Genomic DNA, 24,806 nt, shown 5'->3' on the forward strand with positions numbered 1-24,806 from the left:
AACTCAAGATCAATACTGCGAAAACGCAATTTCTAATATTCAAGAAAGGTTGCACACACCTCAAACGTAACAGTCGCATACAGAATGTTTATATTACATCTCAAAGGACAGGCAGATTTCTCGGAGTGATTCTGGACTATCGTCTTTTGGGTCGACAACATCTGAAACATGTTATACATAAAGTGAAAAATATCCAACGATTATTCAAATGTATTTCTAATAAATCGTGGAGCATTGAACATAACATCTGATTAAAGTTAGTATACCCCTTAATAATAGCTAGATTAGAATATGGATCTCTACTGCAAAATGACGTTTATACATATTTTACTACCTGGACAACTTTTTTACCATCTCTTAAAAAATATTTTCAACATCAATGGCAACCCATCATATGTCCAGATGGAACAAACTTTTCTGTTCTTTGACAAAAAATACCGAGAATTCCAATTGGCAACTAAATTCATTACCAGATTGTTTTCACACACATCTACCCCACTCTTCCACAAACTCAGGCTTTTATCCGAAATAGCACAGGCTCAACCGTCAAATGGTTTCACTCAAAATATCCTGCTTTTAAAAATTTTTTTCAGTTTTCTTACTACAACCAAACATCTACAAAACCCCTATCTTTCCTTGCTACCTTATAGACCAGCAAGAAATAGACGAATCAATAGTTGACACATCTTTTACACCACAAACAACCCATTGTATCCCCCAAGAATGGGAGGAATATCTCAAAACTTTTTGTCCAGGTCCCGAAATCAAGTACATATACTTCACGGATGGATCTAAGAAACAGGAGCTTGTTGGAGCAGCCTATTACAATTCCAGTAACAATTACCTCAAGGGCATCCGACTGCACAATAACACATCATCTTCCACGTGGAGATCCTGGCTATCTATACTGCTCTGAAGGACATTCAAAAATATAAATATTCGCAATCAGTCATATGCACGGACAATAAATGCACTTCACAAGCTTTACTTAAACCTTACTCAGATACCAAACAAAATATATATATATATATATATATATATATATATATATATATATATATATATATCATCCTTTTAAAATCACTTATTAATAAAATGAGACAATCACAAATGAGTTTGCAGTTTCTTCGGATACCCGGTCACAAAGGCATTAGAGGCAATGAGAAAGTCGACCAACTAGCACAACTAGCTACATCATTCCCAAATGCCGCAACCAATTTTCTGCTTACTCCACAAGATTTGGGACACCATTTTTATCTTCCTATGGAAGGATGTCAAGAAGATATCCATTATAAAGAGGAGGAGGATAAAATTCGAGTCATTAAAAACTTCACAACATCCTATTCAAAACTCGAAAAGCAATCATCATGCACTACCGCCTGGTTATGGGAACTTTCGCAACTCTGCAATACCTTTTCAACATTAAAAGACATGCTAACAATTTATGTGAATGTGGTGAGACTGGGACCTTGAACCATATTTTTTTCGGATGTACATTTTTCCAAGCCAGCTAGTCAAAAATTATTATCAGAAATACATGACATACTACCTATTGAAGGCCCTTGGAGCATACATGATCTACTTAATCAACATTCCCACTCTATAATTAAATGTTTATTTAGATTTATCACTAGAACTAGGGTGAAATGGTAACCAGTCGAATTGCCATTATTGCATATACTACGTGACTAACAGAAATTTATATTAAAGTCTTCTTGACACAGCAGCTCAACTAGGTTGGCAACAGTGTCGGTAAACCGGATGTGAAGTGAAGTGATGCTCATAGAAACTACCAGTACTTACTAAGTTACGAATTTCACTTAGCACTCTTGTAGGGAAATGCAGAATATGAAATAACTTCATTCTACAATAAAATATGAATTGTACTTAAGTGTTCGCGTAGGCTTCCGTGGCTGGTGTACATGGTGTGTGGATAAGCTTCAGGGCTTCTACCGCGTTGTAAGGAGGAGAACCTACGACCTATCACAGCAAGTATTCCCCCCATCGAGACTATATATATATATATATATATATATATATACGAGCTCGCAGACTATTTCCTTATCCAACAACTGCTCTGAAGATGATCACAACACAGCGGTCGAAATGTCAGCCACCAACACCAAGACAACACGGTAAAAGCCCTGAAGCTTATCCACACATCATGAATTGTAGTTCTTTGTTTACTTGTTTCCTTGTTTGTTTGTTTGTTTGTTTATTTATTTTTAATTTTGCTCTTTAGCCCTTTTGTAAGGTTAAGTAGGTACTCAATTAAAAGTGAGTTACCACAGTTTTCTTTTCCATAATGAAGGATGGATTCCTTAGCAAAATAATTTCGTGTGAATATCTTTATGAATTTGTCATAGGAAATGGAAATTTTGTGCTCACACTAAAATATATTTAAAATGTGACAGCATCGTGCATTATACAAGTTGGTATTTAAATAAAATTGAACTATCGCGATATGACCAAAAGATGTTAAAGCGAGTATAAATAACAGCGAGGGGGGGGGGGAAATTGAACTTACAGTGTTTAATCCTTCTCGAGGATTGTCCTTCCATAGGAACGGCAAAGTCTTGAATACAAATCGTGTATTCTGATATACTATATCGTCAGTTCCAATAAATGAAACTTTTAAAATAAGTAATATGTAAAAAAAATGTATATAGGCCTACCAGTATTTAGATATGGTGGTAGTTTCCTTGTACCCGGTACTCGTTACATAGGTCGTTTTTATGTTTACACAGTGGCTTCTTTCTGGAAAGAATTTTAATAGTTTGTTACTAGATGTGATTCTAGTCAGTTTGTAATATATTTTTGGTCCAGGGCAAATATACATCTTTTATGATTATACAACAGTGGCCGACTTATCAGCTTATGCAGCGAGTACCGGGTACTACGAAATTTCCAATAAAATGTTACGACATTACTTACTTACTTACTTACTTACTTACTTACTTACTTACTTACTCGCTTTTAATAGTTTGTTACTAGACGTGATTCTAGTCAGTTTGTAATATATTTTTGGTCCAGGGCAAATATACATCTTTTATGATTATACAACAATGGCTGACTTAACAGCTTATGCAGCGGGTACCGGGTACTAGGGAATTTCCAATAAAACGTTACGACATTACTTACTTACTTACTCGCTTTTAAGGAACCCGGAGGTTATTACCGCCCTCACATAAGCCCGCCATTGGTCACTATCCTGAGCAAGATTAATCCATTCTCTATCATCATATCCCACCTCCTTCAAATCCATTTTAATATTATCTTCCCATCTACATCACGGCCTCCCTAAAGGTCTTTTTCTCTCCAGCCTCCCAACTAACATTCTATATGCATTTCTGGATTCACCCATACGTGCTACATGCCCTGCCCATCTCAAACGTCTGGATTTAATGTTCCTAATTGTGTCAGGTGAAGAATACAATGCGTGCAATTCTGTGTTGTGTAACTTTCTCCATTCTCCTGTAACTTCATCCCTCTTAGCCCCAAATATTTTCCTAAGCACCATATTCTCAAACACCCTTAACCTATGCTCCTCTCTCAAAGTGAGAGTCCAAGTTTCACAACCATACAGAACAACCGATAATATAACTGTTTTATAAATTCTAACTTCAAGATTTTTTGACAGCAGACTAAATGATAAAAGCTTCTCAACCGAATAATAACAGGCATTTCCCATATTTATTCTGTGTTTAATTTCCTCCCGAGTATCATTTATATTTGTTACTGTTGCTCCAAGATATTTGAACTTCTCCACCTCTTCAAAAGATAAATTTCCAACTTTTATATTTCCATTTCGTACAATATTCTCGTCACGAGACATAATCATATACTTTGTCTTTTCGGGATTTGCTTCCAAACCTATCTGTTTACTTGCTTCCAGTAAAGTTCCCGTGTTTTCCCTAATCGTTTGTGGATTTTCTCCTAACATATTCACGTCATCCGCATAGACAAGCAGCTGATGTAACCCGTCTAATTCCAAACCCTCTCTGTTATCCTGGACTTTCCTAATGGCATACTCTAGAGCAAAGTTAAAAGTAAAGGTGATAGTGCATCTCCTTGCTTTAGCCCACAGTGAATTACGACATTAGTATCTAAATAACTATTACATTATGTTTTGTGCAATATTAAAATGCTTGATAATATCGTATTGTCAGTGTTCTTCCATCCTGTAAATGCTATTTTTTTTTAAATTTAAAACCTTTAACAACCAGTTCTACATTGTGGACAAATTAAACAAGCAGTGATCTGACTGAATGACACGACATGTAAAAATGTGATAGCTTTCAATTGCATTATATTAATTTCTACTGAATCATTTCATTGCTATATAGCCTACTATATACCGTTTTATTTTACAACACGAGATTTTGTCAAACAAGGCAGCAGTTCGAGTTTGATAACCAGTCTAGTATTGTAATATGAACTTACGACATGTGTAGGCATATCGTACAAAGTTTTATCCACTTTGATAAAAAAAATAATGTAAAATTGAATATTGTCTAAATGTAAAATTTTTATTGCCAGCTATATACATTTGCTTTGTACGTGATCGATTCATATAGAAGGCCATGTACAAGAAACATTTGAAGAATGTTATTATTGTCGGTATTGTCACCATGACTATTTATAAATATAAGTGTCAATGGTATTGCATTAACAGCTGTACTGATTTATTAATTCCAACAAAATCGCGACAGAGGTATGAAGAGGAATATAAGAAGTTTGAAGAGTGGTGTAAAAAAAAAAGTATGGAATAATTCTGAAAAGTTTATGCTGGAGGAATATTTTTCAATGAAAAGTGAAAAGAAGAAATCAAGTTCTCTGTGGACTCATTATCCTATGCTGTGGTGAACAATCTTCAATGAAGAAAAACGTGGACATCAATCAGTAAGTAGACACAATTGTTAGTTTTTTAAAGCGGAAAAGTGAATTATGAAAATGTTACCATTAATGTGTATAACAAATAAAAAGCTTACAAGGACAAGGATCCTGCTGATCCAAAGTTGCACTCGAGCATGGGTTCGATTCCAGCTTGTGCTCATTACTGGTAGTTTCTTCCGAGGTTTTCTCCAACCATAAGGCGAATGCGAATGTCAAGTAATCTACGGTGAACCCTCGGCCTCATCTTGCCAAATACCATAATGCTGTTACCAATACCATCGATGCTAAATTCCTAGTAGTTAATACAGGGTCGTTAAATAACCAACTAAAAAAATTGCAGAGAGCAATCAGAGTAGTATAATGAAGCATTAATGGTTGAAGTGTTGATCAAAATTTTTTAGTGGTGGTGGTAGCAGTATGTGTAAGAAAAGTAAATAGTTGGTGTACTATGGTTGATGTTTAAGAAATTGCGAAGTTAATACAGTGCTAATAGTACCTCCCTCATGCCAATAACTCTGCTACAGAAAAGAATAATACAATTATGCCTTAATAAACCCTTGATTATCCTTCAGAACTGTTGTATTCAAGATTTAAAGTATTTGACTTCCATCATATTTATAACAAGATGTATTATTGAATTTCGTACATAAAAACCGAAAGATATTTAATTTATATTCACATAAATATAAAACCAAAAGATCAGAAAACATATTATGCTTAACAGAACCTAAATGTATCATAGCTGTAGCATATAATCACAGTAGCAACTTCGGTCCAAGGCTTTATAACATGATAACTTAATAGCTAAATTCCCAAATATACAATTTACTAACGCTCCTTATTTAAAAAAATCAATTAAAAATTGCTGTTTAAGAGAGAAAATTTAAGGTTCAATTATTGTGATATCTTTTTTCTTCTTCTCTTTTCTTTTTCTTTTTTTACTTTTTACTCTGTTATTTAATAAAATGTCTTAACATTATGTGGAATGCCCTCTGAGCACGAGTATGTAACTCAATCTTTCTGGGGATGCTAGAATGTTTTTATATAAAAAAAGCAATATGTATCTTTGTTCTACCAGGGCTATTCATAAAGTAGCCATTTATTTCTTACAAACCTGTGAATGACGTTACAGAATTGGGTTACAATACGTTTGAAATTGTACACTCTAATTTATTTTTCCACACAGTTTCCAGTCACATTGAGACACTTGTCATAGCGTTTGACGAGCTTTGAAATTCCGCAATCGTAGAATTCGGTCAACCTACAATGCTGGTTTTCAACTCTTCGTCATCATCAAAGCACTTCGAACCAAGCCACGTCTTCATGTGCATGAAGAGATGGTAATCACTAGGCGTCAAATCTGGGCTATAGGGAGGGTGATCCAATACTTCCGAGTTGAACTCTTGCAGTTTGATTGCAGTACGACACGCTCTATGCGGCTGGGCGTTGTCATGCAGGAAAATCACCCCAGAGCTCAACATGCCACGACGTTTGTTTTGAATGGCCCTTTTCAAGTTTGTTAGTGTGTTACAGTAACACTCAGCGTTAATTGTGGCATTCCTCTCCAAGAACTCCACTAGCAAAATTCCTTTTCTGTCCCAGAAGACAGTTGCCATGAGTTGCCTCATGGAAAGTGTTTGATGACACTTTGTGGATTTTTTCCAGGAGTGAGTATGGCCCCACTGCATTCATTGAAGCTTTGTTTCTGCATTCGCATACTACACCCAAGTCTCATCTCCTGTCACAATCTGATCGAGAAAAGCATCACCTTCTCTTTCGTAATGCTCAAGAAAGAACAGTGCTGCCCTCATCTGCTGAGCCTTTTGTTTCTCAGAAAGGAGTTTAGGCACCTATCTGGCAGAAAGTGTCAAGTAGCCCAAATCTTCGGTAATCATCTTGTACAGAAGAGTACGACTAATCTGTGGAAGATCCTAACTAAGCTCTGACATGGTAAACCTGCGGTTTGCTCTAACCTTTTCGTCAACCAAACGAATCAGATCTGCATTCACGATACTCGGTCGACCACTTATCTCTTCATCATGGACATTGGTTCGCCCATTTTTGAATATACAGCACCATTGTCTGACACCACATTCACTCTTTACGTCTGGCCTATAAACTTCACAAAATTGGCGATGAATTTCACTGGCTTTACAGTTTTTTGCCACAAGAAATCTTATTACAGAAAGTACCTCACACCTGGCGGGACTTGTGATTGCAGCACACATTTTGACAGCACGTGGCTCAGAGAGGAACAAAGACACGACCTTGACTCTACAGCTGCTCGACGCGTACTGCTTCAAGGTACACTCCATCGCAAGAGCGGCGCCACTGTCTCTGTTGTTATGCACGCTATATGAAAACGGAAGTTACTTTATGAATAGCCCTCGTAGCAGTAAAGTATTATTATTATATTGTTGTTTCAGTACATCACTGCCACTTCTTATGAATGCCATAGTGTATTTTTGGTCTAGAGTAGGGTGACCAGATTTCCAAAATAAAAAAACGAGACATTTATTAAAGTTGACATGAATCAACATTTTATCTAAACATTCATTATTAGCCTACTTGTGTTTATATAATGTCAGTGAGCAATAAGGTCCAGTTTTATTTATTTTAAAGTAATAAATACTATACTGTTCACAATAACTAGGCTATAATAATTATGCAAGTATATAATAGAGTAGTATGGATACTTGGCTTAAGTCATTGTTGACAATTTTTTATGTTGCAGCTAGTCTGAATTAAATAGGTTAACTTATCTGTTTAAAAATACTTCAAGTTAATTGGACCTTACAATTATATTCATGTCACTATATTCTGAACTTGTTTCGTAACAAAATTTTTTGCCTCATATTACCTTTTAACCAGTGATGATATTCAAGAAATTTAACACCAATTCACTCATGTGTACCTATGTTAAACATATACGGTATATGTCCATGGTAATTGCAAATATTACTGAGAAATAATAAGTATTTTAACATTCTCCATGAAGATCAACTGTACAATCTGTATCATATTTCTTTGATGAGTGAATTTGCTGTAGAAGTGTTGGCCTTTCCTTCAAGAAACTATAAAAGTCCATGCAAGACACATTTTTGAAATTACATTTTGTGATTATGATTTTAACTGGAAACTGATTCCTTTCGTCAGACCAAATTGAATTCAACAACGAAAACACTCTTTCTGATGATGCATTGGTACCAGGTATTCCTAACACAAAACTTACAATCTGAATTATATTTGTAAAACTAAGTTAATGTATTTATCTTTCATAATAAAATAAAAGAAAAATAAATATCTTAATTATAATTTAGGGAAGTGCGGTGCCATTTAAAAAAACGAGACATTTGGCGCACCGAGCATACTTTTCTTGGGGGCTGCAAAAGGGTATTTGTGGGATACAGGGGGGGAGAGCCATTAATCCTTCCCATTGAAGGCCTTAAGGAACCAACCTGGACAAATACCTAATGTCCCATCCCTACCTTCCCATGGTGCAGCTGTTAGTAAGCATAATTTTACAAGCTGAACTAAAGGGAGGGGCTACTCATCAATTAGCACTGGTCAGCTTGATGAGTTAGTGACTGAATTTGGTATAATTTTCCTCTATTCAATTCCTAATTCCCTCTTTACCCTTTCCTATCCAGTCCTCTGACTGAACTCTTACTTTCTTCGACCCCGACAGCTTTAGAGCATTCAAGGCCTAGGGGTTCATTTCCCTTTCCTTCCTCCTCTTTCTACTTTTCTGTTCCTAGTGCTGACCTGCTATGGCACTAAAATCGTCCGCCAGTGGCTTAAGGAGGGAAAGCTGGTGATCAACAAGATCTCCCAGCTAGGTCCAATGGACCCGTCGACCAACAGCAGGTGTGGTCCTCCAGACATTCTGGGGGTTGTGTGTGAATGAAGTAGCCACCAAAACGTTAAAATATGGTGTTCACTTAAATCGGCTACAACTTGCCATTTTCAAATATTGGAGTGCAAGAGGTCAAATGACTTTATTGTCAAACGCCTGGCATTAGAAAACAACAACATAATTTTCTCGGGACAGGGGACAAGAAGCTGAAAAAAAGGGACAATCCCATTAAAAATGGGGCGTCTGGTCACCCTAATCTAGAGAAAATATTAATACTTTCTTACGAAAACGTTCTTATTTTTTACGAGTATTATTGTAAAAGCAGTGTATTTTCTCTGGACCAAAAATACAATATGGCATGCTAGAAAGTGGCGGTGACGTACTAAACATTTAATGTTAAACTAACTTGATGTAACAGTAGATGATATGAAGTACTCTGCATATATATTCTGTACCGGTACTAGCGTGATACATTGCGATTTTCCTTTATTTATAGCTGCTTATTATTACCTTATTTACTATTTTTTATAATAAAATTTTATAATAAAATTTTGTAGTTATTAGGAAAGAGAACCAGGAAATTAGAATATCACCACTGCATTTATACATATCTGTTTTCGTTATTCCTGGGGTTTTCTTTAGTTTTGCTTTCTCCCGTCAGAGAGATGGAAGAATGACGGTCATTTTCTTGTGGTATTCTTCAAAGTTTTGTTGGAATGCCTTATATTTTGCATTCTACAGAATTTATTTTATTATTCATTAAAGTGTGTTGTATTTTGTTCAATGCACTCTATGTTCACTGTTGATGAAGACTGAAATAAATGTTATATGCACAACCACACTTAATGCAGTTCGAGCATGCTAAACCCCTATTGATGTCACGGCAAAAAACCGACAAGCTATGGAACACAGCAGTTCAAGTAAGACAGGATACACACCAGTCGATACAGACACATGAAGCAGTATGCATGGAACATTAAGCATGCATCAAAGACGAATAAACGAACGTCTTTAGGTGCTACTAGTCAGGCTAGATAATGCAAGACACAAACAACATAATGCATGTGCCTTGCATCATAACCAAGATAACGCAACCTGGCCACTACAGCCCAGAGTTCAGTTGTCAGTGTACACTTTCCGATCATGATGGACTACCAGAAATTTAATGTGATCAGTGGCGTAGCGTCAATGTAAGCTAAAAAGCTTAGCTTCCCCAGTTAATAGTAATTTCATAATAAACCTGCAGTTTATGGAGAAAATTGTGTATTAATTTTAATAGAATTTATATTTACGCATTAAATATTGTGATGCGGCAGCTCAGGATGATTTGTGATGCAGTAGTAAACAAGAATCTTGCACACACCAGCTTCCAAGCAGACTGGTTTCTTACACTCGTTCTTCTGTGTAACCCACCCCGCAGATTTTCCATCCCTTTCTAACTAAACTACCCTAATCGCAAGGCTCACAAGAAGCTTGCTTTAACATTTAAAATATGTAGTTTCCGAGTTATCCCTTTTCGTCAGTTGTATTCAGTTGAAGTGTTAGTGTGCACTGTGGCTGATATAATAAATAATGAGCGAAATAACAGTTCCTGACGCTAATTTACTTGAATTTTTTTAGGACAATTGTATTATCAAGACTGACTTACGAACAAAAGTGTGATTTAAAAAACAAATGACCGACTCCCTTGCTGTCAATGAAGGACACAACCAAAAGACATACGCATACTTACGTAATGATACTAATATTGTGATTTCTCTAAGTATGACAGGGAGTAAGCTAATGTTATACATATACGTGTCTATTAGAGATATGTGTAAACCGTGAAATCATATTTTACTACGTACCATTTGAGGTCATGCCTTATTGGTGTTACTTACGAGGTTCCAGCCAATCTTCGACTGCTGACTTGACATTGACTACTATTTATTTTAAGACTGTATTTTTGTAATACATTTTCTCATATTACATGAAAGACAACTTGAGTTAGCTTCCCCTGCTCAAAATTTCATGCTACGCCACTGAATGTCATGTAGAGGTATCCAGTTATTTACGACTATACAGGAGCAGATTATTCAAAGAAGAATCTCATAGATAAAATTTGGGCAGAGATAGCTGCTGAAGTAAAACATAAACTGAAATAGGATTGTCCGGGAAAGTAGCTATTTAGTTCTCGTACATGTATTCATTCATTTATTTATTTGTTTTAAAATATAAATCTCCACTTAAATATAAATATCCCACTTCATAACAAGTTTTATTAAGTCACTGGGAATTAATTGCCAAGGAAGAGCTACGCTAGACTTAAAAAATAAGAAACTGATCTATCCCTCGTATAGACATTTTCATCTGTAGGTTGGTCATCATATGGTGTGTGGAAATCATTTCGAACTACTGTGGAATCAAAGTCTGGAATATTTTCTCTTGTTTTCACAAAGTTGTTCAGAATACTTGCACACTTGATAATGATACCTACAGTTTCCAATTGACAGTTAAATGCTGTGTCCAGGACTTTAAATTTAGAACATAACATCCCAAATGTACATTCTACATTCTTTCTAGCCCAGGATAGCATATAGTTAACAATTCTGTGGTGTTCGGGTAAAGGGGTATAAGTCATTTTTTTGTCCAGGTGGAATTTTGTTCCCCAGATGAACAAAACAAGTTAAATTATACAAGTGGGTGTGCAAAAATCAAAGAATACTAGCAGTTGGTGTGTTTTATTTGTGTAGAAAATTATTTGTAATAAGGGTTCCAAGTTTAATTTTCATTTATCTCCGTACTCATTTTTATGTCTTATCTCCCTTTACCCAAACACCACAGAATTATTCGTCGCTCCTTTGTCAATATGATCTTGGGCAATGACCGCATCATATGCTTCAACAAGGGAAATGTCTCATCAGCGAAATAAAAAGAAAGTTTAGTTTATCTTGTGTTCGTAATGGGCAGCACAGCACCAACTAGTGTTGCCAACTCTCCCGTATTTAGCCCCAATTTTTAACAGTCTCCCAACTTCCATATTTTTCTTCTCTTCGATCCTTTTTCTCCCTTATTTTTACATAATATAAAAATTTATTTGAAACATTTAATTTTTATATGGTTGAAGGTGATTTATATGATGGATTCTGTTGTTCCAGAGATGCACTGAAATGTGCAGCTAAGCTTATACAAAGAGTGTTTTCTTTTATGAAAAGTCAGTGAACATATATATATATATATATATATATATATATATATATATATATATATATATATATATATATATATATATATACACACATACATACATTCATATATGAGGTCTCGCCATCCTCATTCAATAATCGAGACTACTATTTTTTGTTAGTAGTCAACATGTAGATACCTATTAATTTTGAGAAAAATTCGTTCCAGCACCGGGAATCGAACCCAGGACCTCTCAACTCTGCGTGCTGAGTGCTCTTTCCAACTGAGCTATGCCAGGACACGATCCACGGTGCCAGCCAAACTCTCCCCATTATATCATCAATGGCCTACTACCTGCATTTTAGACATATACCGGTAAGTCATATATGCAGGAGCACATATTTAAATGACTTCATGGCCAATTTTAACAAGCTTTTTTTAATACTGTTAACATTGATATATACCTATCTCACATATGAAGTCTCGCAATCCTCAGATGTTCGAAAAAAGACAGCGACACTTTAATCAAATCAGAACTGCAAATCACAGTCAACTTCAATTACTCATGTAGGAAATTTTTACAATTTGTTTGAAACTATTACACTAGGTAAAATATCTCAAAATACTTTAATTTAAGCCTAACTGCCAAAATGTAGAATAAAATTGTTTTTAGTGCTGCTAAGTGAATTGAATAATTTTTCAATTTTTATGTCAAATATTGTAGACCACTTAGTCTCCCGTATTTTCTTCAAAAATAGTTGGCAACCCTAGCACAAACACTATTTCTACCCAAGTCTTCAACAGAAATCAGAGTGAAAAGTCCATGTGCTTGTGTAATACTCATACATGTTTTCCATCTATTAAGAATATTCACAATTTGTCGTATTTTCAAATAATTCGTTAGACGTTCTATAATATTCTGCGAATTTGTCTGGATGCTGTGCTAACTCTACCAATAAAACACTACAAGCACCATGATTTTCAACGTTTTGAACAAATGAATCCAAAATCTATGCCTTTATCTTCGCATTCTTATTATTGACAATAGCAGAAGATCTTCATCATCTGATGACTTCACACTGAATGGCTCATTAAAACAAATAACATGGCGTTATGTGTCACACTCCATGTGCCATGCATCATGTTTCTTGCATCATCCGGTGTGTAACGTGCAGGGGCGAATCTAGCTACTTGGCGCCTCTAGGCAGAGAAAAATATTTCCGCCCTATATGAGTCTTTGTATCAACTGAAATAATCGCTTCCCCGTCATTATTACTGTTTCCATTATCAGAAATGCCTGACTCAGATAAACCACATACTCCACTATTTTCGGTACCTACTGTCACTGCCATCGTGATCTAGACCAGGCCGTAATGCAGGTTGTGTGACGTCACTCGATGAGTCGGGCTTTTCTATTTGAGTATACGGAGCTGAGTGAAATATATTACTTTATAGCGTGCCGGCGCTCAATTTTATTTAGTGTAATGTGTGTATAAGACCCCTTCACACTTCTTATTGCATAATATATTGCAGAAATAATTACAAAACTGTGTTATTTTAATGTGAACGGAGTTTTACATGGTAACATAACCTGGTTGCATCAACATTTTAAGTTTGGAATGGAAGCTATTTTGAGATTTAATAAAGAAGAATTATCTATATTGTGATTTTAATTTAGCACATCTACCTTCCTTACTTGTAGGTACAAAATTTACCACAGTCCCTCCTATGAAATTAGTGTGTGTACAGTTGTGTGTTAATCTGGTAGGTTAGATAAATACAATTCATTACAACCCAGTATAGTAGGGAACAAATACATAATACAATTAAATTTTTATTCAATGTAATATGTGCATAAGTTCCATTTATGTGTTGGATAATGTGGCAGGAATAATAGATAAAACTGTGTTATTTTTATGAGAAGAGAATTTACCATGTTAACATAAGCTATCTGCGTCAACATTTTAGGCTTAAGTTGAGAACGAAAACGGTTTTGAGATTTAATAAAGAAGAAAATATTTTTAGGATAAACTTCAGAACACGGTTACGTCCTTACTTATAGGTAGAAAATTCGCCACAGTCCCTCCTATGAAATGTACATACGTTATATTACTTAGTAGCGCTGAGGTATAGTTCCGGTAATTTCTGAACTGAAAACAGTTGAATTTATTTTTTGTGGAGATGCATTTGATCCTATAAGCAAGGCATATTAAGATCCTGAACGAACCGAACTAATTTGTATATGCAAGATGTATGAATACGAAGGGAACTACCTCAGCGTTAGTTTAGCTCTAGTAACATATTAAACTAATCAGACTTCAGACTGGAGTACCGTCTGAAACGAATAAATACAATTGAAGTGTAGACAAATTGCATTTATAAGTTATACGTAGCGTTATGCTTAATTATAATGCATATTTGCGAATATGGAAATAAGGCAAGTACTGATAGAATAAACATAACCTATAACTTCAACACATTAAAATATGCGTGCGATGCAACTGAAAATTGTTGAAACGTGCATAAATGAATGTGCAAGAATTTCGTAATGAAGCATGAGTGCTTTATTTCAACTAATTACAATTCTAGATACTGTAACAGTAATGAAAACTATAGGGTATAATTTTTCGTAATATACTATATGTATCTCGTTTTTAGTTCAAATTGTGTATATTATCAAACGTCGTATTATTTACTCGTATAATGTAGGTTATTCACAAATAAAAAGGGCGCAATAATTTAAATTTAATAAGACAAATACGGTAAACTAGCAATAATGGATTAGACAAGAGTAAAATCGGTAACGCTGCACTTAGGCCTAATCACAACTTACTTTACATGCCAGTCAATGTTTCACTTTCACGTATATATTATTACACATATTTAGCCTACTGTTTATAAGACCAAAATTTCACTTAACCACATAAGGGCGCAACATTTAATCGAAATAAAGGCAGGTATTACACATACGAACTTTGCCTGCAACAACGTAATTTTCACACCAGAAATAATATTATACCTTAAATTGCAAGTAAATTGTGTCACAAGTGTCTCACAATCACTGTTTAAAATTTTACTGACGCAATTACACTGCATTTCAGAGAAATATATGTTATTCTTCATGCACTGCAACTAATTCATATGGTTGAAAGACCGCCTTTCGCGATCAGCTGTTAAGCGAGTCACGTGGCCTGCCTTACGGCCTGTATTAGATCACGATGGCAGTGCTACTGTTCACCACATTATTACAATCTGATGTATCTGGACTCGAACTGGACCAAGCTGGCTATGTTTGTTTGTTAAATAACACATATTTTTGCACTTTTTCTCACAATTTCCTCTCTTTTTATTGTCTTGTCTTTCGCGAGTTTCCGGTATTGTTGTTTAGTCAACTGTTCAAAGACAGGTCTGGACCCCACAAGTGACACCATCAAGGCATCACTCATAAGGCAACTAGGGCAGGAGATAATGGGGTAGGGTGACCAGTTCCTTTCCCCCTCCATTGCATACATCGCTGACTAGCTACATATTACACTAATGAGATTTTAGATGAAGTTCTTCCTCTGATACATATCGTCAAATGAGATGTACTGTCTGGTAATAGATTTACATATCAGCCATAACCTCAATCAGAGGTGTTTCCGATATTGAGAACCACTGAGATTTTTCCGACTGTCACTCATTATAATGAATATTCAAATATAAATCACCTAGGTACGGAAGAACTGCACTCTTTACCATTTCAAATTAAACTGAACTGCCAAGCGTCCAGCTGACTGGCCATAATGACTGACGGTATTTTCTTTTAATTTAAGTCTGAATGGGGATTACTGAGTGTTGATACTGGCTACTCTTGACAGAGTTAGAGGCGTCTCTCATCAGTTCATCACAAAGCTTATGATTGCGAGCAACGAGATTTGCGTTCCTAACATATCATAACATAATACCATAAGTTCTTTTCATTCATTCATTTCATTTATTCATTCTTTTATTTTATTCCATAGATCTTACATGAGCAATGAAGCTTTAAGATGTGGAACATGTCAACATTTTACAATATTACAATTACAATTTTTACAAATTTTTATAGTTTTACAATTTAGTAATTTTCTACAATTTTTACAATTTTGTACAGTTTTTTTACATTTTGGCGAGATGTAGTGAGATGAGATGAGGTCCGAGGATTCGCCAAAATATTACCCGGCATTTGCCTTTTCGGTGGGGGAAACCTCGGAAAAACCCAACCAGGTTATTATGTTATTATGTGAGATTCTCACAGTGAGAGAGCATAACATTGAAAAAAGTGCTATGATTGCATTGTGACACTAATATTGAAAAACTGTAATTTTTCCTTGGCAGACTGTTAATTAAATTTTAATTGATTGTTGCCAATGTTATTGATAACTTTTTCATTGTGCATTTAAGTTCACATACTCTTAAAGGGTTATGAATAAAATTTAAAAAATATAAAAAAATTTATCAGTAATAGCTTAAAAGCCGCCCCCTCAAATCTGCCTACTCTGCCTAGGCCTAAATATGCCCCTGGTAACGTGCCTAATCGATTTTATTGAAGCTACAGACTCGGGTTGTGCACCCTAGTTACAAAGTACAGCCCACATAGGAACGCGGCATGTTTACAACATGAACTTCGATTGCAAGTCTGGTTGCAGTGTAATGTTTACCTTTCTGAATGTTGCATATTTTTATACGAATGTTGTACTTAGATTGTACAGGTGATATATTGTTGTTGGTCCAGTGTCTAGGCACTTGACAATAAGTCAATCGCTGTCTGGTACCCCAATATTTTTGTACGATGTTATCTTGTAGCAATGTTTTGCATCCCTTAATGTGTTCGATGTTCATTTCTTCATTTGCATCACACAATACACGGGCTGATGTATGGGAAATTTCTATCCTGTTCAGGTGGCTTGTCAAATAATCATGACATGACTTGTTATCAACCTAATTTATGTGGCCCTTGAGGGATCATCTCGGGGTTAACCATTTAACATTTCCAGGTAGTATCATTTGCTCCATCCGAATTTTACTGCTTTGGGCAGATCTGAATTTACTTCTGATTAGTTGTTTTACAGAATAATTGTTATAGAATTGTTGTAAAATTTCAGTTTTCTTTTTAGCCAAAAGTCTACTGTTTCATTTCTTTTATGTCACAATGGGAAGCAAACAACTACTTTTTTTTTTTTTCTGTAGTTTAGTTAGATAACGCATCTTTTTTAAATCTTTTAGGCTATTTTAGCCTTTTTCGTGATCTGTTGTAAGATTATAGTCTGTATGGCTGCCCTTCAATCTGATAATTAGAATTTATTTACTCTTTCTTACTTACTTAGTGGCTTTTAAGGAACCCAGAGGTTCATTGCCGCCCTCACATAAGCCCGCCATTGGTTCCTATCCCGAGCAAGATTAATCCAGTCTCTACCATCATATCCCACCTCCCTCAAATCCATTTTAATATTATCTTCCCATCTACGTCTCGGCCGCCCTAAAGGTCTTTTTCCCTCCGGCCTCCCAACTAACACTCTATATACCTTTCTGGATTCGCCCATACTGCTACATGCCCTGTCCATCTGAAACGTCTGGATTTAATGTTCCTAATTATGTCAGGTGAAGAATATAATGCATGCAGCTCTGCGTTGTGTAACTTTCTCCATTCTCCTGTAACTTCATCCCTCTTCGCCCCAAATATTTTCCTAAGAATCTTATTCTCAAACACCCTTAATCTGTGTTCCTCTCTCAAAATGAGAGTCCAAGTTTCACAGCCATACAGAACAACCGGTAATACAGTATAACTGTTTTATATATTCTAACTTTCAGATTTTTTGACAGCAGACTAGATGACAAAAGCTTCTCAACCGAATAATAAGAGGCAATTCCCATATTTATTCTGCGTTTAATTTCCTCCCAAGTGTCATTTATATTTGTTACTGTATTTATGTAATCAATATAAGAGATTTTGCAAATATATATGTAAATAGCCAGAAATGCATATTGTGTTAGTTGGTAGGCCAGAGGGAAAAAGACCTTTGAGGGGGCTTAGACATAGATGGGGGAATAATATTAAAGTGGATTTGACGGAGGTGGATTATGATGGTAGAGACTGGATTAATCTTGCTCGGGATAGAGATCGATGGCGTGCTTATGTGAGGGCGGCAATGAACCTCCAGGTTCTCTAAAAGCCATTTGTAAGTAATATAAATAGCAGTAACTTAAAAATTTGTTGTATATTCTCCGACAAAATAGTAAAATGAAAAGTTAGGACATATTCATCCCAGTTTCTGCACCTCTTGAATATGATATAAGAGATCCATCCGTATAAATTTGTCAACACTCCGTATGTGTGTATCTTGTCTCAATTGTTTCTATAGCCATAGTCTTCAAATCTAGTTTATCTGTAGCCTACATATAATATTTGTTTGTAGTTTATAGACATTATTTCAATAGTTTCTTTAAAGCTGTAATTATATGTATTGAAAACTCACTTTACAACATTTTTGGTGTGTAAATATTGCATTAATATTACTGCCAGGATACAAACGAACGTATTTTACATACTTGTTAATTGTTTTGGAACCCTACATAAAAAGTTGAATGACTTAAGAGGAATGTGATGAAATAAAATGGTGAAGTGTTTGGCAGCGAAAATATATATTTTTCTTGTTTTGTTTTTCCTCCCAATGTATAAAGACCATTATTTCGATTTGTAGATAATTTATATTTCATATGATATGCGAGTAGTTTCGTTCCTTCACAGTTTATGACATTGTCACACAGAATATATGATGTTTCTTTCAAGTAATTCACTGTTTAATGCACATTAATTTTATCTTCCATTGTTTAATATGAAACTTTTCATAGCCTATTTTAGGAAATCTATTGATTGAATTCCCCATATGCTCAGTCAGTTTAAGAGAGCAGTGTATTATGATAATAGATGTTTGAAAGAATTTTAGTTTTGTCCTTTAAAGAGAAAATTTGGTACAAACAAATGCAACTTTTTTTCCTAAAAATACAAGGAGAAAATGGGGAATACAAGAACAAAGAAAATACAAGACGATCAAGGTGAAGACAGATTTACAGACGGACGGACGGACGGACGGACGGGCGGGCGGGCAGGCAGGCAGGCAGATAGATTAATTTTTTCCATAACTATTCTTACAGTTGCTTTATAGCATAGAATATAGCCTAACATATTCAATTCTTACATTTAACATATAAAAATGCAAATATGAAATATATACAGAATTAATACCGGTAGTGCTGAGGTCATGGAAAGCATGGAGTTCTACCTCCTTGCCCCCCAAGTGCCTTCATGGCATGTGACGGGGATACCTTTACCTTTTTACCTCAATAACAATAACATATTATACAATGCAATATGTTTATCATTTAATAGTACTAAAATATTTACATAGTACAGTGAAATATCAAGAATTCATCTACAGAATAAAAAGTGTGAGATATTAAGTAATTTTTTAGTTTTACCTTAAATAATGCAGGGTTTTGGTTATGATTCTTAATGTCTTCAGGAAGACCATTGAAAATTTTTATCGCCCTGCAACGTACTCTCCTTTGATAGCATGATAAATTTGATGATGGTGTATGAAAATCATTCTTTCTGTGGGTATTTGTGCTATGTATGGCTGAATTAGTTAGAAAATTTTCTTTATTACATAAGAGGAAATTTATTAAAGAGTAGGTATATGTACTGATTTGTTAAGGTCAGAATCTCTCATTTAAAAAAAAAAAGTCTACATGATTCTCTAGCCTTTGCTCCAACTATTATTCTAATTGCTAAGGAGACAAGGAGAACAAGTGTGGATTATTTATAATAACAACAATAATAATACTACTTATTTATTTATTCTGGTAAGGTTAAGGCCATCAGGCCTTCTCTTCCACTCCAGGACAGTGACAGTTAATTCCAGAGTTAGTCCACCGTTGTGGCTGAGGGTTTAGCGAGTCTAACTCTAAACCCAGTGGGCACAGGTTCGATTCCTGTTGCGACGAGTTGCCTGGGTGAGATTTTTCCGGGGTTTTTCCCTCACTCCTATGGATGAATATCAGGTAACTTTATCAGGCAATTGGAACCCCACTCAACTTCGCCACTTCCTTTCCTCCCCTATCATCTTTTCATTCATCATCCAGTTACTTCTTCTGGTTTTCAGATCGTTCTACAGGTGGCCCTCCGAAGCTCCTGGCTCTCTCAACCGGCCTCTGTGGATTGTATTCAAGTGATGATGGATAGATGGGGCAAACCTTCTCTGTGGAGGACTTCCGCCTCGGACCGTTAAGGAAGCCTTTGAGGGGTTGCCGGAGCAGGAGTGGTACATGGACTCTGTTGGCTGTAGGGACGAGTTGTTAAGGGGGTCAAGTGGTTAGATCAGTGCGCGTAGGGGATCGATCGGTGGGCACGCAACTCAACCCATATAGGGGGTGTACAATAGACCTCAGGTCGTAGTGCGTGGCATGTTCCCTCCCTCCCTTCCCCCTAACAAGAAAAAAAAATTCCAGAGTTATCACTCATAGGAGAAAGACGTAGTTCTACATGGACAGTGGATACAAAAGAGAACAAGAGGGCGTACACTCATTCATTCCAAGGATCTGCTGGGGCCTTTGCTGTAAGTTCTTTATCGGGCCTGGATAGCAGAATCGTGACTTCATACAAACGGGGCATGCTCTGCATGCCATTTCTCTTGAGTATATTTAATAGCGGTGCTTGGCGTTATTTACTCTAGTTAATAGAAATTATATTAACAAGACAGTAATCAGCATAATTATTATTTTATCTACTACTACTACTACTACTACTACTACTACTACTACTAGTATTGCTATGTACTGCGGTTGTTAAACAAGCGTTGATTTACTTCTTTTCCTATTGTGGATATAAGCATGTTCAGCAGTCTTACATGTACCAACATAACTTACGAGGCATTACAAACATTTCACGCTAGTTTGCAATGTTTCAGCAGCATAGAAATTCGACCATTTTCATACCTCAGGGAAGTGTGTAGGGGTAAGAAAATGGGGTGTTATGACAGGCTAGGTTAGTTTAGACTTTTATTATGTCTTACGTACCGGTACTTATCTGTGACAGGTTAGGTTACGGTAGTTTAGGGTTTGTTATGCCTTGTATAGGGAAATCTGTGTTAGGTTAGTTTAGAATTTTAGTGTTAGGTTAGGTTAGTTTAGGCTTTTATTATCTTTGCATATACGAAACTGTGACAAGTTAGGTTAGGATACAGGGGCGGTTATTCAGGTGAAGTAGGTGAAGTACCATTTCACCTATTTATGTGTAAAACACAATTTTATCTCGTATTAATAATTAATTCTAGTTATTACCGGTACCGTATTTCTAAAATAAAAAAATTTTCTTTTCAGTCGTTATGAACAGTGTTTAGTTGTATTAATAGTACCTGTAACCATCCACTGAATAGAATAATGTCAACTGTTATGAGCGAAGAGCGGTGTCTATTAGAACTTGCAAATAATTTATATATCTTCTCACCATTCGTGAGCTGCCACAAGGGACAAAGAGTACCTACTTAACCATAGAAATTTTTACAAGTTCATGAAAAACCATTGATTTTGTTTTAACAGTGAAATTCCTACAAGTACATAACTGCAAATAATTTTTTTTTTGAGATTAGTGAAAATATACCTATTTTTAGAAAGGTAAGTGTTACAAAAAAGTAAAGAATGCTACTGAACTTAGTTTGATTTCGAATATAGGTGATTCTTCAGGAGAGCAATTGATCCTTTCAATGCAGCTAAGGTTACAATCGGATAATAGATGTAGGTATTCCAAGTCTCTTAAACACATCTTTCATGAAGAGAGTAGCGGTACCTCTTGCTCCAACCAGAAGTCCGATTACTTCAAGCTCTTTGAGCTGGTATTTTTTGAGGTAATAGGGAATGGTAGGATTGTAGATATTCTTTTTTTCATTATCCACTTCTGCTGGCTGTTCCTCATCCGTTTTGAAACGCACAGTGGGATCAATTATGTATCCAGATCTTGTAGATTCCTTGAAAGCTATTATATCTATGCGCCGTGTACTGCCAGTGACGGAGAGACCATGTACTTCTTCAAAGGTGTTGTAATCGGCATGTTCAAGGGCAGTGGCTATAATTGATCGTACTTGGTGGTGTCTAGAGTTCGCAGGGCTTCGCCGTGCGGACAGGATCCCACTGTAGAGGTGAAATTATTTGGGCTCCCATTCTCATACAGCACTTGATTTCCATGGTAACGTGACGTCACGCACTAAAGAAAGTTTGTATGAGTGAAGTGCGTTTCTGCGTCTTTCAGTTACAGAGAATTGTCAGACTTGTAGGTGGAGTAACCAGTTTGCAGATCTAATGGTACTAACAATAGGGAAAGGTTGAAGCTGGTCTCCAAGGCCGGGGCAACTGTTTAAGGGCTGTAAAATTTTACAGTATGTACTAACTGACTCGAGAATAGTATTCTCATTCTCTGTGTCTTAGCGCCACCCCTGCAGTGGTAAATTAGCTGGCTTTATGTTATTTTATCAGGAATACATCACACATACATTAGCAAAGTTTAAAAGTTGTTTTCGGCGGCGTGTATTATTTCTTCTCATGAGCTCTTGTATTTGAAAGTTTAACGCGCGCGTAAATGTATACAAGTAGTTTAATACTATGTTCGTATATATTAACTTATTATTTAGTGTGTTTAGAGTGTACTAGTGATAAGTGTATATAGTGCATTAATCCTACATCTAAGTGTGTATTATATGTTTAATCAAATACGAGTACTTAGGTACCAGTACATAGAAAATGTTGATAAATGAGTGCGAAATATGTATCCCGAAAATGACACAGTTGTAATTTATTAGAAATGCCGTTTTGTAGACTTAAATATGAGGATAAAAAAAATTCTTGATGATCTACAGTTCCATTTGTTCTTTGTTTTAAAAAGTGCTAAGAAAATAGAGAAGTTGTATAAAATAACTTTTTAATATTCTTCCGATGAAAGAAGCTTTACTGATTGAAAATATTGAAAATTTCACTCAGAATGCTACACCACAGGAGGGACTTTCATCATTTTGCATAGAATATACTGTCCATCCTCAGTTAAATCAGACATTTTATGTAGACATCATCGACAGGTTTGCTGCTTTAAAAGATAGGAGTCCACACCTGTGGAGTAACGGTTAGCGCGTCTATCCCCGAAACCAGGTGGCCCGGGTTCGATTCCCAGTCGGGGCAAGTTACCTGGTTGAGGTTTTTTCCGGGGTTTTTCCTCAACCCAATATGAGCAAATGCTGGGTAACTTTCGGTGTTGAACCTTGGACTCACTTCACTGGCATTATCACTTCCATCTCATTCAGATGCTAAATAGCCTAAGATGTTGATAAAGCGTCGTAAAATAACCTACTAAAGTAAAGTAAAAGATAGGAGGATTGACTTGGTATGTAAGAAATTGGTTGAGTCCTGTTATAAATTAGTTTTCCTGTTTGCATGTGTTCTAGAACTATTAAAAGTGTACGCAGTTTACGAATAGTAGGCCTTCTCATTATATATTGGTAAAACTGTTCATGCATTTGTTTATGTCAACAGCACTTCACCTATTTTTTTGACGGCGAGCTGCTACTATTAGGATACCGGTAGTTTAGGCTTTTGTTATGCCTTGTATAGGCGAATCTGTGAAAAGTTAGGTTAGGTTAGTTTAGGATTTTAGTGACAGATTAGGATAGGTTAGTTTAGGCTTTTATTATGCTTTGCATATACAAAACTGTAACAGGTTAGGTTAGGAAAGTTTAGGCTTTTGTTATGTCTTGTATAGGCGAATCGGTGAAACGAGGATTGAGCGGATTCCGACGATTTTGCAATAGAAAATGTTCGAATTACAAAGCGAATTTGATGGAATTTTTTGTGGAGATGCATTTTAAAACTTAACCATTCTATTGGTAATTGGGCGAAAACGTAATACGGCGAACGCCAGTAGGGGAAGTTATCCCCACCCACATGAAATGTGCATTCGACACAACACTATCACGTAGAGTATGTGGTGAGCTTGTAGGGGAAAAGTGGAAAGGGGTCGTGGGCGGAGCTTAGCGTTCGCCGTATTACGTATTTACCGTAATTGTTACAAGTAAACTAATTCTAGAGATATGTGGCAAATTACCTGTGAAATGACACGTCCAACGTAATGTAAGTGCAAACGTTCTGTTTTCTAGTCAGTGAAACGATTTTAGTGATATGAAACACACGATGCGATGTAATGTGAAGAACGCAGAACTCCTATTAATTCAATACCCACTGAAAGACACTCAACTAGACAACTAGAACATATAATACTACAATAAACATAAATTTCACAACTGAAAACTTTCTGTCGAAGCCCGCCATTATGATAGACAATGACGCACATCAACTGCCAACGTAAAAAAAAAAACAAAAAATCACTACTTCACGACAGCCACACTCAATCGCTTTCTCCTTCGAAACGGACACCTCCGGGGTAGAGCAATTTTACATCTTCAATCAGAGCCTCAAAAGGATCGCGCGCTAGCCTCGAACAATCCTTCCTCCACAAATATTCACAAAGGTGATCACTGAGGTCTTCCTTGCGCACGCCTCCCCGAGACAGACGTCCCCAAAGTCCACGCCATGCGTTTTCGATCAAATTCGCGCATGCACCACTTTCCGGATCAACAAAGTTGAGGCTGTGATTCACAGTCAAATGACGGAAATTAACATCCATGCCTTCATATCCCTTCCAGCAGTCCGTCATTATCGTGCTTTGAGCGGCGACATGTTTCCCAATAAGACGAAGCAAAGTATCTTTGTCCCTCTTATTATTCGGACAAATCTCCAATCGCACTTCCTTCGTCTCACGACCTATCATGCC

The 24,806-nt window shown here is 36.1% G+C and overlaps 1 protein-coding gene across 6 annotated transcripts in view; it reads right to left on the reverse strand.

The window, feature by feature from the left end:
* LOC138715449 (uncharacterized protein CG3556-like) overlaps positions 1 to 24,475 on the reverse strand; it is a 125,930-nt gene extending 101,455 nt beyond the window's left edge. For 2 of the 6 annotated variants that reach the window (XM_069848366.1, XM_069848365.1), the window contains exon 1: positions 24,081 to 24,472. The gene's annotated coding sequence lies outside the window, so the exon portion shown is untranslated. Of the gene's footprint in view, positions 1 to 24,080 lie in introns of all 6 variants that reach the window. The other 4 variants (XM_069848364.1, XM_069848361.1, XM_069848369.1 and 1 more) reach the window with 3 other exon arrangements.
* Positions 24,476 to 24,806: the final 331 nt, after the last annotated feature.

This window comes from Periplaneta americana, chromosome 15, assembly GCF_040183065.1.
Source record: "Periplaneta americana isolate PAMFEO1 chromosome 15, P.americana_PAMFEO1_priV1, whole genome shotgun sequence".
Classification (NCBI taxonomy): Eukaryota; Metazoa; Arthropoda; class Insecta; order Blattodea; family Blattidae; genus Periplaneta; species Periplaneta americana.